The sequence below is a fragment of the Elephas maximus genome, chromosome 8, assembly GCF_024166365.1.
Source record: "Elephas maximus indicus isolate mEleMax1 chromosome 8, mEleMax1 primary haplotype, whole genome shotgun sequence".
NCBI lineage: Eukaryota > Metazoa > Chordata > Mammalia > Proboscidea > Elephantidae > Elephas > Elephas maximus.
Genome location: NC_064826.1, coordinates 15,023,449 through 15,038,054, shown reverse-complemented (window position 1 = coordinate 15,038,054; position 14,606 = coordinate 15,023,449). Strand labels below are relative to the sequence as shown.

The 14,606-nt window shown below is 41.7% G+C and overlaps 1 protein-coding gene across 7 annotated transcripts in view; it reads left to right on the top strand.

Annotated features, from left to right (window-relative positions):
- CALD1 (caldesmon 1) overlaps positions 1-14,606 on the top strand; it is a 261,525-nt gene that overhangs the window by 23,601 nt on the left and 223,318 nt on the right. For 2 of the 7 annotated variants that reach the window (XM_049893357.1, XM_049893353.1), the window contains exon 1: positions 6,214-6,678. The exons of 2 other annotated variants lie outside the window; for them this stretch is intronic. The gene's annotated coding sequence lies outside the window, so the exon portion shown is untranslated. Of the gene's footprint in view, positions 1-6,213; positions 6,679-14,606 lie in introns of those variants that run through there. 3 more of the 7 variants (XM_049893359.1, XM_049893360.1, XM_049893361.1) reach the window with 3 other exon arrangements.

Genomic DNA, 14,606 nt, shown 5'->3' with positions numbered 1-14,606 from the left:
CTGAACTTTATCGCCCCTTTCTTAAATTGAATTTTTGCAAATCTCTGCCATAATATTTGCCATCTACGAGAATTCTTTTCTGTTCTCTGGAAGTGCCTTTTTAAAGAGTCTTTCTCTTGCCTCATGGATACAACATTTAAACTCTCTGAGAATAGTAATTATCATCTTCTTGACATTTTCTTCTGTTTCCAACCCAGCCTCTCTTTCCCTTGAGTTTCTTTTTTCTGTTGTTTCTTCTAACCTCAGTCTTTCAGAGTTTTTCCTGAAATGGATATTCATATTTAAGAGGAAGGCTTGAAACAGCCAATGGGAACCTCTCATGTATGGGTTCACTGAGGGGCTGTAGACAGCGTGTCAGCCATTTCATCAGTCCCTCAAATGCCTGAACCTTCTGGCCTTTTTCTGTGAACCTGCCAACTGCGGTGTATCGACCTGACTGTTCCTGTCGTGGACACCCCTCAGGTAAGGGCACTGGGGAAGAGTCAGCGTAGGGTGGGTAGGCTCCCACTGAGTACCTTGTTCTCGGTACAGTGCCTCTTCCCTATCCACTGCCGTGCCTGGCCTCTGAGTCTGGCACCTCTGACTTCATTTTCTTGAGGGAATAAACCTCTGGTTTTCTGGCTGGTTGAGAGAGGGATGTCAGCCGGCTGTGTGGGGTGGAGGAGGGTGTCTGGGCTTCTACTACTCCTTTGGGCAGTACAAACGGTTAATGTGCTCCGCTGCTAACCTAAAAATTAGAGGTTCGAGTTTACCTTCAAGAAGAAAGGCCTGGAGGTCTATTTCTGAAAAACCAGCTGTTGAAAACCCTATGCAGCACAGTTCTTCTCTGACACAAATGGGATCACCATGAGTCAGAAATGACTCTTGATTCAATGGCAACTGGTTTAACTACTCCTTAGATCCTCGGCCAAATCGGTTTTCTGCCTCACCCTTCACCTTCAGAAATTTTGGGGCTTCCAAATCCTGAGTTTTCCCTGGTTCTGAGGCTTGAATTATGAATTCTGAGCTTCTTTCTTGTTGGCCTCCAACTCTCATATGGCCAGATTTCAGTTTCCTCAGCTTGGTTAAATCAATTATCAAACATCCATCAATTTTCCAAATTCCAGAATGTGGCCTCTGTCGTCTCCTTCCCAGTACTCTTTGCTTTATAAGATTTATGACTTTTTATTTCTTTACTATCATCATGGTGAGGCTTGGGGAAGGAGCAGAAATGAATGAGTGTGGTGTGCATTTGATCTGCCATGTTTAACCGTACATTCAAATGCATCAGTCTATTCATTTGTAAAGCTCTGTTTTTATGATTGTCTAAGAATTCTTCCCTACTCTACCATAAAATGCTCACCTCCAATTTTTCCTAACCATCTCCAAGTCTGGTTTTTCATATAATAAAAAAATCAAACCCACTGCTGTCAGTTGATTCCGACTCATAGTGACCCTATAGGACAGAGTAGAACTGCCCCATAGAGTTCCCAAGGAGCACCTTGTGGACTTGAACTGCTGACCTCTTGGTTAGCATCCATAGCTCTTAACCACTACGCCACCAGGGTTTCCTATATAGCCTAGTTTATTTTAGCATGGAGTGCGGATTACGTCACTTTATCATTAACTGAATAGTCCATTCTTTTCCCTCTGATTTGTAACGTCTCCTTTGTTATTTACAAAATTTCCATATGTGTTTGGGTCTGTTTCTAGGCTTGCCACTTTATTCTATTGATCTATCTGTGCCAATAACACACATCTTAGGTAGAATTGCTCTATGAAAAGTCTTGTTACCTATTTTTAGATCTTTACTTTTTCATGTGAATTTTGGGATTCTTTTGTGAAGTTCTATAAAAAATATCATTTTGGGATTTTGATTGGAATAATAAATGTATAGATTAATTTGAGGATAATATATATATATATATATTTACAATTTTGAGGTTTCCCATTCATGAAAGTGGTGTATTTCACTATTTATTTAGTCCTTTTATATCCCTATATTAAGTTCTGTAATTTTCCTGCACATATTTTATTAGATTCATTCATATGTAATGCCCATTTTTTTTTATTGTTACTGATAGTGTATTTTTCCATTATGTATTTTTTCTTTTTTAAAATTTTATTTATTTTGTTGTTGTTGAGAATATGGAAACCCTGGTGGTGTAGTGGTTAAGTGCTATGGCTGCTAACGAAGAGGTCGGCAGTTCGAATCCACCAGGAACACCTTGGAAACTCTATGGTGCAGTTCTACTCTGTGCTATAGGGTCACTATGAGTCGGAATTGACTTGACGGCAGTGGGTTTGGGTTAAGAATATTCTGAACATTTTGATCAAAGACTCTATAGAAGAATCCTGATCAAAAGGGGGAAAATGCAAAACAGAATTTCAAATTCTCATGAACTCCAGACTTTCTGGAGCCATGGAGGCTGGGTGAACCCCTGAAACCATTGCCCGGAGATACTATTTTTCCGTTATATGTTAAAGTTAGATGTGGCTGATCACAGACACTCTGGTTTTTGCATACTGAGCTTGATTCCAGTAATCTTGCTAAACTTTTAAAATTTGATTTGTTTTAGTATATTTGTAGATTCTCTTGAGTTTTCTACAAAGATAATCAATCATAGTAAATAAAGATGTTTGTGTTTCTTTCTAATCCCAATAGCTGTTGTTTTTTTTTTTTTTTTCCTTTTCCTTTTCCTTGGCTAGGACCTCTGACACATTTTTTGGTTGTTAAGAGATAGTAGTCATCCTTGTCTTTCCATTGACCGTGATGAGAATACTTCTAACATTTCATCATTAAGCATGGTATTTACAGTAGGTTTCTGGTAAATGTCTTCATTATAAAGATTCTATTCCTAATCTACCAAGAGCTTTTTTTTTTTTGCTTCATAAATGATTACTGACTTTACCAAGGTTATTTTTTATCTGTTAGGATGAGTTTTTATTTTTTATTTATTTTTAATTGCTAAGACTGTGGGTTATAGGAATAGATTTTTAGATTTTGAGCCATCAGTGCCTGCACTGGTCTTAACTTTTTGTACATTGTTGGATTCAATTTGGTAATTTTTTTTAAATCTAGGTTTATAAGTGCATCTAGTCAAAATTCTTTTTTTTTTTTTGTCGTTGTTGTCCAATTTTGATATCAAGATTCTACTAGCCAGCTTTTTTCTTTTATAAACTTGAACTTCTGAAAAGATTTCACTTGGCTAAAAGAAGTGGGGGGATGTTCTGCTACCTTTAAAAAGGTTGGAATTCTCTGTTCTATTCAATAAAGTAGATATTTTAAACTGGAAGAATGTACATTTTTCATGGAACTAAATGAAATTGTTTTAATTTTCAATTTAAAAAGTGTGGCCTTCTTTTATTTTTCCCAAATTGACACCCAAGCAAAATATAATTGCTCATGATGGGTCTATGTGGTAGCAAACATTCAGGTGGACCTGAAAAAAATACAATGAGTCATTCATGTGTTTTCAAGTATATCTTTGGATTTGTTTTGAGTTGATTGGGCAGATATATTCATTGACAGACAAGCTGTCCTATATGTGGAAAGAAACTAGTGGGAAATACATTCCACAGAAATTTCCTATATAAATCCTGTGTATTTTTAGTGCTGTTTAATATCTGCCCTCCAGAAGAAGTAAATGCCATGAAACTAAAATTTCCCATGGTCGAGACTGGGCAACATATATCTGGTTTTTGTTTCTTATTTTCTTTCTTTTTATTTCCTTTCTATTCTTCTTCTTCTTTTTTTTAATCCTTGCTTATTTATTTAAAAAAAGTTTTTTCTAAATCTTGGTGTATATTACATGCAATTTGCTAAATTATTCTCCCAACTATATAGTTTCTCCCCAGTCAATTTATTTTCAAACAGAAGATAGGCTGAATGGTTGGACTTCCACTATACCGTGTACATGAGGCGTCCAGAATTTATCTAGGGAAGCCATGCATCTGTTTTCTAAAGACATTGTGCAATGTATTTAGCCCTTTATCTTTTAAAAGCTATGCAAAATGCATGCCCTTTCCATGCTTCCTGTTGATAATATTTTTCCCATTTGTAGCACAAATTTTCTTTCTTCTGAAAAGCTGGTACTTATTTTATTCATAGATTCCAAAATCATACCCTGATGCTGTTCAACCAAAGGGCATTACTCATGCGAGTGGGGAGACTGTTGCTTAGGCTATGACCAGCAGTGCTGGTGGAAGCTCTACATTAAAACAGGCTTTTCTGGGTAAGGGGAAACCCTGGTGGCATAGTGGTTAAGTGCTACAGCTGCTAACCAAAGGGTCGGCAGTTCGAATCCGCCAGGCGCTCCTTGGAAACTCTATGGGGCAGTTCCACCCTGTTCTATAGGGTCCCTCTGAGTTGGAATCATCTCGACAGCATTGGGTTTGGTTTGGTTTTTGGTTTTCTCTGGGTATGGGCAGTAGAGGTTGGTGATCCTGTGCCCTGAAATCTCCTGACGAAGCTCACATTTTCACACAGGCATCACCAATTGAATTATTTCCAGAACTTTACTGATGTCTACCCCACAATGTCTTCAACTCAGCACTTTACCAGACCATGAAGTATAATTCTATCTTTACAACCTGTCCCCTTATCAGGGGTCCCCAGCAGCAGAACTGGTAGTGTTCAAAAAGTTTGTTTCCAAATTATTTATTTGGGATCAGAGAACATTTTCCCATAGGAATGCTTTTATAAATGGCGGTTTTCCACAAATGCCGATTTGCGCTACCACGTGCTTGAAATGCAATGCTGACTGTTCTGTTCCCATCAACCATTATTTATTCCATGTCTCTGGGGAAGTAGATTCTGAGTTCTAACTTGGGACGCCCAAAGTTCACCTCTGCCTCTGGCCAGCAGGTTTTCCAGGATGTGGAGCAGTAGCAGTTGGGAAGAGGGGGAAAGAGTAGCCTTTCCAAGGAGATGAGTGTAGAGTGCTGATAAAGCTGCCTGTAGGTAACTTGCTCATGGGCTGAGAAAGAATACCACTCATGTGGGTCAATAACTTCCCAGGTGTTCTGAATGAGGGATAAAGGGCAGGGACTTTTCCCAAGGAGAGGTCATTTCCAAGCAGATCTTCATAAACAGGGAAGGCTTGTCAGTAAGGAGCCCTGGTGGCCAAGTGGTTAAAGTGATCGACTGCTAAGTCCGCAGAACCTTATGTAGCTGAGGCTCGCTATGCTTATTCTGGCCAACCTGTTACATTGTTGTTGTTAATTGCCACCAAGTTGATTCCAACTCATGGAGACCTAAGTGTGCAGAGTAGAACTTCTTCATAGAGTTTTCAAGGCTGTGACCCTTTGGAAGCAGATCTCCAAGCCTGACTTCTCAGACACCCTCTAGGTGGCTTTGAACCACCAACCTACTGATTACTAGTCTTGTGCTTAACCCTTTATACCACCCAGGGACCCTCCTATTACATTAAATCAAACCCATTGCCATCAAGTTGATTCCAACTCATAGTGACCCTATAGGACAGAGTAGAACTTCCCCCATAGGGTTTCCGAGGCTGTAATCTTTACGGGAGCAGATTGCCACATCTTTCTCCAGCAGAGTAGTTGATGGGTTCAAACTGACAACCTTTCAGTTAGCAGCTGAATGCTTAACCGCCGCGCCACCAGGGCTTCTTCCTATCACATTACCTACTACTACAAAAAAAAAAAAAAAAAACCTGAGCTTGTGTTCAGTTATTTTTCAAGCACACGTAGGCATCGTTTAAGGAGTCCTGGTGCTGCAAACGGTTAAGTGCTTAGCTGCTAACTGAAAGGTTGGTGGTAGGAACCCACCCAGCCGCTCCTCTGGAAAAAGACCTGACGATCTGCTTCCATAAAGATGACAGCCAAGAAAATCATCTGGGGCAGTTCTACTCTGTCACATGGGGTCACTATGAGTTGAAATAGACTGGAGAGCACACAACAACAACAACAGGCATGTTACAGAGAACTGTGCTCTCTCAGGCTACAATGTCGTCCGTATGTCCGAGCTGGGTCCTGTCCATTTCAGGCTTTACAATTGCACGACCATTTAAGTTCATTTTGTATATACAGCTACTTTGCAGAGACAGACACAATTAAGGCTCCCTCAACTGAGAAGCCTTCCCCACCCCCCGCCCTCCATAAACTTATAGGCTGTTAAGTTGTGGTTTCATAGATTGTGCTTGCTCTTTAAAGCTCCATCTGTGTTCTCCAAGACAGCCTCTTACTCCAAGATTAACATTTCTTATGATTGTTCCTGACAATGGATCCACTTCCAGGGGCCCTGAAAGGATAACCAAAAAAGGGCATGCAGCAGCCTGGTTTTGGCAGCGTGCAGGCAGTTTCGGAGCGTCTTAGGTCTTGGGTTTTCTGATGAGTGATTTCCTGAGCATGCCTAGGGAATGACAGGCATCTCCAGCGGCCGGCTGCATCCACCTTGGCCGCTGTCGTCATTGGCTGCCTAACAGCAGAACTGCAGGACAATGCATACCACCGACAGCAGACTGTAAACATCAGGCTATGTGTTCTCTTAGCGTGGACTGCTGGGAGCGGCTCCGGAAGGGCGGCCTGCAGTTTATTGAATAGAGCAGTGTGCATTCGGCCGCCTGCCTGCCTGCCTGCCTGCCTGCCCTGCCTGCTTGCTTGCTGGGCTCCTGCAGACAGAAATCAGCCCTTGCTTTCCCACTGAGTCCTCGGGAAGAAGTTCCAGCCTGTGAGGTAAGGCACTGAGGGCTTGCTTGCTTGCTCCTCTGGAGAGTCTGGGGACTTGCTCTGGGTTTTTGATCCACATTCCTGGCCAAGCTGGCTGGAGGTGCAAGGCTGTTAAAGCCAATAAACCAGCAAATTCTCAGAGCTGAACTGGGCTCCCCTCCCCTGCAGACGTTCAGGGAAGACAGGGCTTGCAGTTGTCTAGTTTTGTTCTTAGAGCTTGAACAAGAGGCATGCTCCTAGACAGACTTCTATTCAAGGAGCAGCAGCGACTTTGATGAGGACAGCCTTTTGTTCAGGAGTGTGATGGGGATTATACCTGATAACTGTAGGCCAGTGTTAGCCGGCCGGCTGCGTGGGGCTGCTCAGCTGGGCAGACCTGCCTTCATTTTCTGTTAGCAGAGATTTAAAGACGTTTTACTTAGAAACAATAAACATATAAAACAAAACCAACTTTTTAGGTTGACGAGAGGCTAAAAAGGGGTAGTTTTCCAACAAAGGTATTTAAATGTTATTCTGCGACCAGCACTTGAGAACTGGACTTGTAGAAGTGCAAGGAAATAAAACTAGAGGTGGAAAGAAGACTAGTGCTGAGCACCGGCTGGCTCAGTGTAACTGCTCTGATACTTGCTGAGACGGAGGACGCCTACCATGGTCTGTTTCCTATAAAGTCTCATGTCAAGAGAAGGCGTGTGTTAGTGGGTGTGTTTTTAAGAAATCGCATTTAACAGCCGACCAAACTATTTTCTTAATAAATGTGATTTTTCTATTCAAATGTGTGCCTGAGTGTGACTAGAGGATTTGAAAAGTTGTAGGTGGGACATATGTTCCAGAAAGGAAGGAAACAAGCTTTTCATTTCAAGAAAGTCAGACATATTTGGGCATCTCAAACAGTAGTGCAAGGCTGCTCGTTGGTAGTAGCCTGGAATTCCTTTTACAAAGGACCTATTCCCAGGGCGGGGAATTTCAGCGCTGTGGCAATACATGGTCAAAAATTAGATATGAACAAAGTACTCGGAGTTCCTACATCTCTCTGTTAACACGGCTATGCAGAAGGATTTATAAACTGAGATAGTAAAATCTTTCCGATATGTTTGGTAAAAGCAGACATGTATGGCTAGAACCAAGTGGAGACAAGGTGCTCTGTGGCCAGAAGGACAAATCTGATCATTTTTAATAAACCTGGATATTAAAGCTTCCCAGCACTGAACGACTGATTCTATCTAATTTTATTCCATGGAGTGTGGTGGTTTTATGTTGTGATTCATTAAACAATCTTTTCTCTTTGTCTTTAGAAGTTTGGGGATCATTTTCTTGAGAATGTCTCTCTCCTCTTCTAGAAGTGATATATGAGAGCAGAATTCCCTGTGAATTTCTTTTCCTGGAACTGTTCTGAGTAAGTGTGAGAGAAAGGCTGCAGGCAAGAGCTATAGTTTGATTATTGCCCTTCCCTCAAAGGGATCAAGTTCCAAACTCTTTTCACAGTGTTTTTATGTCAATCAAAATATGGGGAGCAACTTCTTTTCAACTGTTCTCTAAACCATGTAGGGAATGCAGTTTGGAAGGAAATCTATAATCTTGGGATTTGAGGATAAATTCCATTTTCAAACCAACATATCCAAATCCCTGAAAGTTCAAACTTTGCCACCACCACTCTCTCCCCACTCCTTATGTGCTCCCCACCCCCAACAACCACAAAAACTCATTTTTCAAAATAATGTTGAGAAGTTCTCCTATGCGCAGTGGTGGGGAGAGGGGATTTGATGTAGTAGATTATGTCAAACCTTAGGCAGCTTTTTTGTGCTACTTCTTCCCTTGAATGTTAGTTAGGACACATATCCCCCAAAGAGGGAGATGTACAAGCACAATGAAATAACTTTCACTGATCATTTATCAAAATCATGTAATAAAGAGAAATATAATGGCAAACTTCTGGAACAATAACAACAGAAAATCTTAAAAATTGCTCTTGGTACACTCCAGGAACATATAATTGATTGATCCATTTTTAAAGTACTGGGTTGTTTATTTCCATCATTCAAAGGTCAAAAGAATGTACAATTCAAATAGACCCACAAATACATAGTTTAAATCAAAACTCCCGTGGTTGGTCTGAAAATCTCCCGCTCTAGAGTAGAGCTTTCTGGGACAGATGGAATAGGCTGATCCAGAGTCCAACCAGGGAGAGGACCAGATGGCATTCAGGTTTCCTTCCAGCCTGAGAATTCTCTGTTCTGACTGTAAAATGTACCCAGTAGGCCTTGTCTTAGAAACACACGTAGTTGTCCCCATTGGTCATTTTCATGGTAGCACGGTTACTAGTCTGCCATTCTTTAGCAAGACAAAAAAATGACTTCGAACTTCGAGATGGGCATGAATAGGGACTAGCTAGTTCCCCATTCGCCTGGAGTCTGTCACATGCCTCAGAAATGTGGTAGGGCAAGGCCAGGATGGGGGCGAGGGGGAAAATGCTGACAGAGTGGAACCCAGTATGGAAATAGCATGGTAGGACTATGGAGGAGGTTAAAAAGATGCTGCCAGAGAATTTTCAGGCTTAAAAAAAGAAAAAGGATTTCTGGGCAAATTCTCTCAGAGCCCCAAAATAGAACCATTAGCTTCTTACCAAAAGTCCTTCATCTGTCAAGCTAATCCAACGTTATTATTGGAGAGATGCCCATAGGTTTGCAGTAGCTGGGTAATTTAAAGAGATACTTTTAGCTCAGGCTTAACTCATGAGCACCACTAGGAGACTTCAGCTTCAGTAATGGTTTCCTCTAATTAAGTAACACAGGCCTTTGGGGAGGTCATCAAATCTTTGACCCCATCTATAGAGTGGTCATTCAAAAGCTTCTCCTACCTCCATAGTGGTTATGGTAGCCAGATGAGATTAAGCCTTTTGCTCCCTCTGTCCTGCAGACTATGTACTCTGAGCTGCCTCTGGACATTATGCCCATCTTGCTAATACCCTCCACTTTTTGCCAAATGTTCCTAATTATCCACTCCTTCCTCACACTTGAGGACCCCCTGGCCCCTGTTTCTTTTTAGAACTCTGAGCCCAGAGTCCAGTCAATTTCATCCTAATGTTGTCCGAATCTTGGCTTTAATGGTCAGAGACCAAGAAGGCACAAGTATCAGGAGGCAGAACAAGATGGGCTTATTCAATGGTTGAAGGTAATATCTAGGAACCAGGAATCTGAAGATCCAGTTGAGCAGAAGACCAATGACAAGGTGCTGACAACAGAAAGGCCTTAGTAAATGAGGCTGCTTTGCTGCCTCCAGCCAAAAGCATGGAACTAATCCCAGCTCTTTAAGCTGGGCCTTGCAGGGAGGGTGAGGTAATCAGGAGCACCTGGCTGTGGTTCCTGTTGGTATTGAGAACAGACTGCTCCATAGATTTTACCTCACTCACCTCTGTTTGCTTCAGCCTTTAATATTCACGGCTGGTTTTCCTGATCACTGACCCCCTGGTGACATTCCCAACTTCCCCTCCCCTCAACCATCCACTTTCCCCAGCTTCCCCAGCTCCTCATCCCCAAGCCAAATATAGGCTCTCCCGGTCCAGTATTGACAATTTGCAGGAGCCCAGCTCAAAGATGAGGCCCAGGAGGACGGCAGAAGGGTCAAGCACAGATAAGTTCTAGATAGGGAAAGCTCTTCGCTTTCTTAGGGAGAATAAGAAAAAGAGCAGGCTGAGTAGAAGGAATTACAGCACTTTCAATAGTGAAGAGCCCACTCTGCTTCTCACGCCAAAACTCACAATTGGCTGGGCGTGTTGTGGTGGGGAAAGGCTAGAAAGGAAGGGACAACCCTGGGCTGTGAGGAAGAGATGAGGTGGGCACCCCTGTCAGTTGTTCTTTGTACTATTGTTGTTGTTATTGTGGCTCCCTTTGAGAATTTGATAAAAACTCTGAACCGAGGTCCTTTGTGAACCCACCGTAGTGATTGTCCAGCTGGAGACCCTTGAGCTGGGGGAGGTTGGTTAGGGAGTGGGGTAAGATCTTCATTCCAAAGGAGGCAAGAATCGATAGGATCAGTCTATGAGTGGGGCTCCTGGAGGAAGTGGCATCCTTTCTTCTTTCCCAGATCCTACGGGAGGAATCCAGGATGGCTGTAAATACACAGATACCTCGTATGGCCTCCATTGGGAAGAAAAAAGGATTATCCCTAGAGAAGCAGAGTTTTACTGTGGGAAGCTGGTAGGCTAGAGAAGTTCAGGAATGGCCACTGTTAGCTAGCAGGGAGAGATTAATACAAGGATTGCTGAGCAGCAGTGAGGGCATAGTTAAAGAAAATTGTATAGATCAAGTGAATTGGGCTTTCTTAGTAAGCACTCACTTTAGTACATGGTTTTTAAAATATATAGAGATATATATTCATGGGAAACTCTGGTGGCATAGTGGTTCAGAGTTCAGCTGCTAACCAAAAGGTGCAGTTCAAATCCAGCAGGTGCTCCTTGGAAACTCTATGGGGCAGTTCTATAGGGTCACTCTAAGTCAGATTTGACTCCACAACAATGGGTTTTTAAAGGGGATATATCCATGATGGATAATTTGAAGATAAATAGCTTTTTAATAGTTTCCTGAGGTTTCTGGCATTGTTTTGTGAAAATGCGGATGAAAGCACTTGAGTGCAAGGAAACCATCTCACTTGGACAGGAATGTAATAGGCATATGTAATTTGTTCCTTTCACACCCACATGTAACATTCCTTGCTGGTCTCAAAATATATTGCTGGGGAGCTAGGCTGACTTCTCCTGTGTGCTGAAGATGGGCAAGCCCAGGGTCCAGTACCAAGGAGCCAGAGGGCCGGTAGGCACCAAGGATATTCATTCCACTGAGGTCAGGAGGGTCAGTCTAAGCCAGAGTAGATATAAAACTTGAAAAATGGGCTAGGTTGTGGATCATAGCTAAATGAGCAAGGAGAAATAGCAAAAATAAGAAGTCAGACAGAGGGTTAGAAACCAAGAGCTTAGTAAGGCAGTGCACACACAGGTAAGTTAAGTATATGAGCGCATTTAGCACAGTGCTTGGGACAAATAGACCTTTATTTTAATAAGCTTCAGTAGTTCAGGTAAAGAGATAAGATTGTAAAATACATGTGGAGTAATAAGGCGGATAGCTGCCCATGGAAGTCCAAGAGCAGAAGCCAACACAGGACCAGTTCACAGAGGTGGAATTGGAATCAGGTGGGCCAAAGGATTCCCCACAGAGGTCTACAGATATTCACTCTAGTGCATGTCCATTAACGTAACAGCTGCAGCGTATGTGTCTGCTCCTTTTTGTGGTTCTACCAACTGGAAAATTCTTCTGTGCCTCAGGTCAGATTCTGAGAGAGGAGATCTGATTGGTTCAGCTATTAACTATCGTCTTTGGGAAATCCCTTACCAGGAGGGGACATGTAAGGCAAGCGACATGCCCCTGGGTGGATCACTAGTGGGGCTGGCAGCCACTTTAATAATATCACTGGTTACCCGTGTTCAAAGAAGAGGTCAATGGGCAGTTTTAGTTGGAAGACAAAATTGGGCATAGAAGGCTAATTAGCTGAGATGTCCAATAGCTCTCAATGGGTGTCAACTGAATTTTCATGGGAATAAATTTCTAACAAGACAAACACCCAATGCCAGGGTCATCCAGTACTTGATAACCACCTCGGCATAGCCTGATGAGCTAATCTTGAAGGTGGTTAACATGGAAATTTGCACCACTAATAAGTGAAAAGATATGAATCTCCCGTTTCAGAAAGATTCTAGAGAAAAGCATTTGAGTATTGTTGTTGGCAAGAAGCTTCACATGAGCTATTGGTGTATATGGCTCCGGCAAACTAACGCAATTCTTGTTGTTGTAGCTGTTGTTGAGTTGTCTCTGGCTTATTGTGACCTTAGGTATAACAGAATGAAAACACTACCTGGTCCTTTGCCATCTTCATGATTGTGGTATGTTTGAGCCCATTGTTGTGCCTGTTGTGTCAACCCATCTCATTAAGGGTTTCTCTCATTTTTGTTGACCCTGTACTTTACCAAATGTGATGTTGTTGTCTAGCAATTGGTCTTTCCTGATAACATGCCCAAAGTAAGCTAGCTGAAGTCTGCCCATCCTTGCATCTAAGAAGCATTCTGGTTGTATTTCTTCTAAGACTGGTAATTCAATAAATAATGATTTAGCTGAGGCTTCTATGTACAAACAAACACCTCATGGGATTTGGTTTCTTAGTTTGGGGGTTTAGGGTCATGGGTTCATGGGACATTCCAGTTAATTGGCCTGATATTGGGTTATGCTTCTATTCCACTTCCTTGTTTGTTGCATGGGGTCTTAAAAGCTTGCAAGCAGCCATCAAAGCACAACGATTGATCTCTATTTGCCTGAAGCAACAGAGGAAGAAGGAGAGTCAGGAACAGGAGTAGTAAATGGAATGTGTGGCTAACTGCCTCCATAAACAACTGCCTCCTTTGCCACAAGACCAGAAGAACTAGATAGTGCCTATCTACCGTTACTGAACATTTCGACCAAAGATTCTATAGAAGAAATCCTGATGAAAAGGAGGGAAATGCAGAACAGAATTTCAACTTCTTATGGAATCCAAATTTTCTGGAGCCGTGGAGGCTGAATGAACCCCTGAAACTATTGCCCTTAAACCTTAAACCAAAAATATTCCCTGAAGTCTTCTTAAAATTGAACAATAGTTTAGCTTAACTAGTAAAGAATGTCTGCCTTGAGCATAGTGCTCTTTCAAGATCTATCTATATGGGATCCAACTGACAACAGCAACTCAAAAGATTAGATAGGAAACTTAGGAGGCAATAAGCTTTGTTAATTGTGGCAGAACAATTTGGAAAAGGAGGATGAGAATGGTTGCACAACTTGAAGAATGTAACTAATGATGATTTAACAATTTTTATAAATAAAAACAAATGCACCTCAATGTAAACCACAATATTTAATGACTTTAATGCATAGAAGTCAGTGTACTCTTCATCAGAGGACCTCGCAGCTCTTGGCAATGTTTGCAATGGAATTGTTCATTCACTGGACACCTTTCATGAATGCTGTCAGGGCACAAAAGGCCCACTACATCCTTCAGAATTCAGGCCACACATGGAACACTGCTCAGTTCTGGGCTCAGTCTCCAGAGTCTTTGACAAATAGGCATCCAGTGTGAGTGATGAGGAAAAAAAATGTCAGGAGTGGGTGTCCACGTATACCTTCAAATACGTGGAGTGTTTTATGTGGTGACGGGGGAAACATCATTATTTGTTTCTTTAATTTGTTTTATTTTTTGTTGTTGAGAATATACACACCAGAACATACACCAATTCAACAGTCTCTACATGTACAATTCGGTGACATTAATTACATTCTTCAAGTCGTGCAACCATTCTCCAGAGAACAGAACCAAATACATACAGAATCATTGAATTTTTCAGCTGGACAGGACGTTGAGAGATCATTTAGCCCAAGGAGGGCAAATAATCTTGCATCTTGTTGCCAGCTCCAACCAATTGGTAGTGACCATCTGTAACACTGTGTTGAGAAGGATTCTGAGGCTGTGTAAGTTCACTGATGATCTCTGTTGTGGAAGAAAAGGGTCATGGTTAGTCGGGTACCATGTATCTCAAGTCACTGATATAATCTGGTGATTTCTAACCTATGAGCCTTAGACCTCTGAGAGATCACAGAGTTACTGCAAGAGGGAAATAAATCCATATATGCAGCAAGTGCTTTGGTAAACTGAGTAAATAATATATCCTACACAATACATGTTATTATATAGACACATTATGATGATAAAATGCTAATTTATTTTAAAGAGTAAATTGAATTCACAGTAGCTTTTGGTATTGTGTTTTCTCAATCTGTGGACCCAAAAGTTACTATTCTATCGTGTATGGGAGAGTTGGGAGCAAAAATTTTGTTTTGGTATTGTGTTTTCTCAATCTGTGG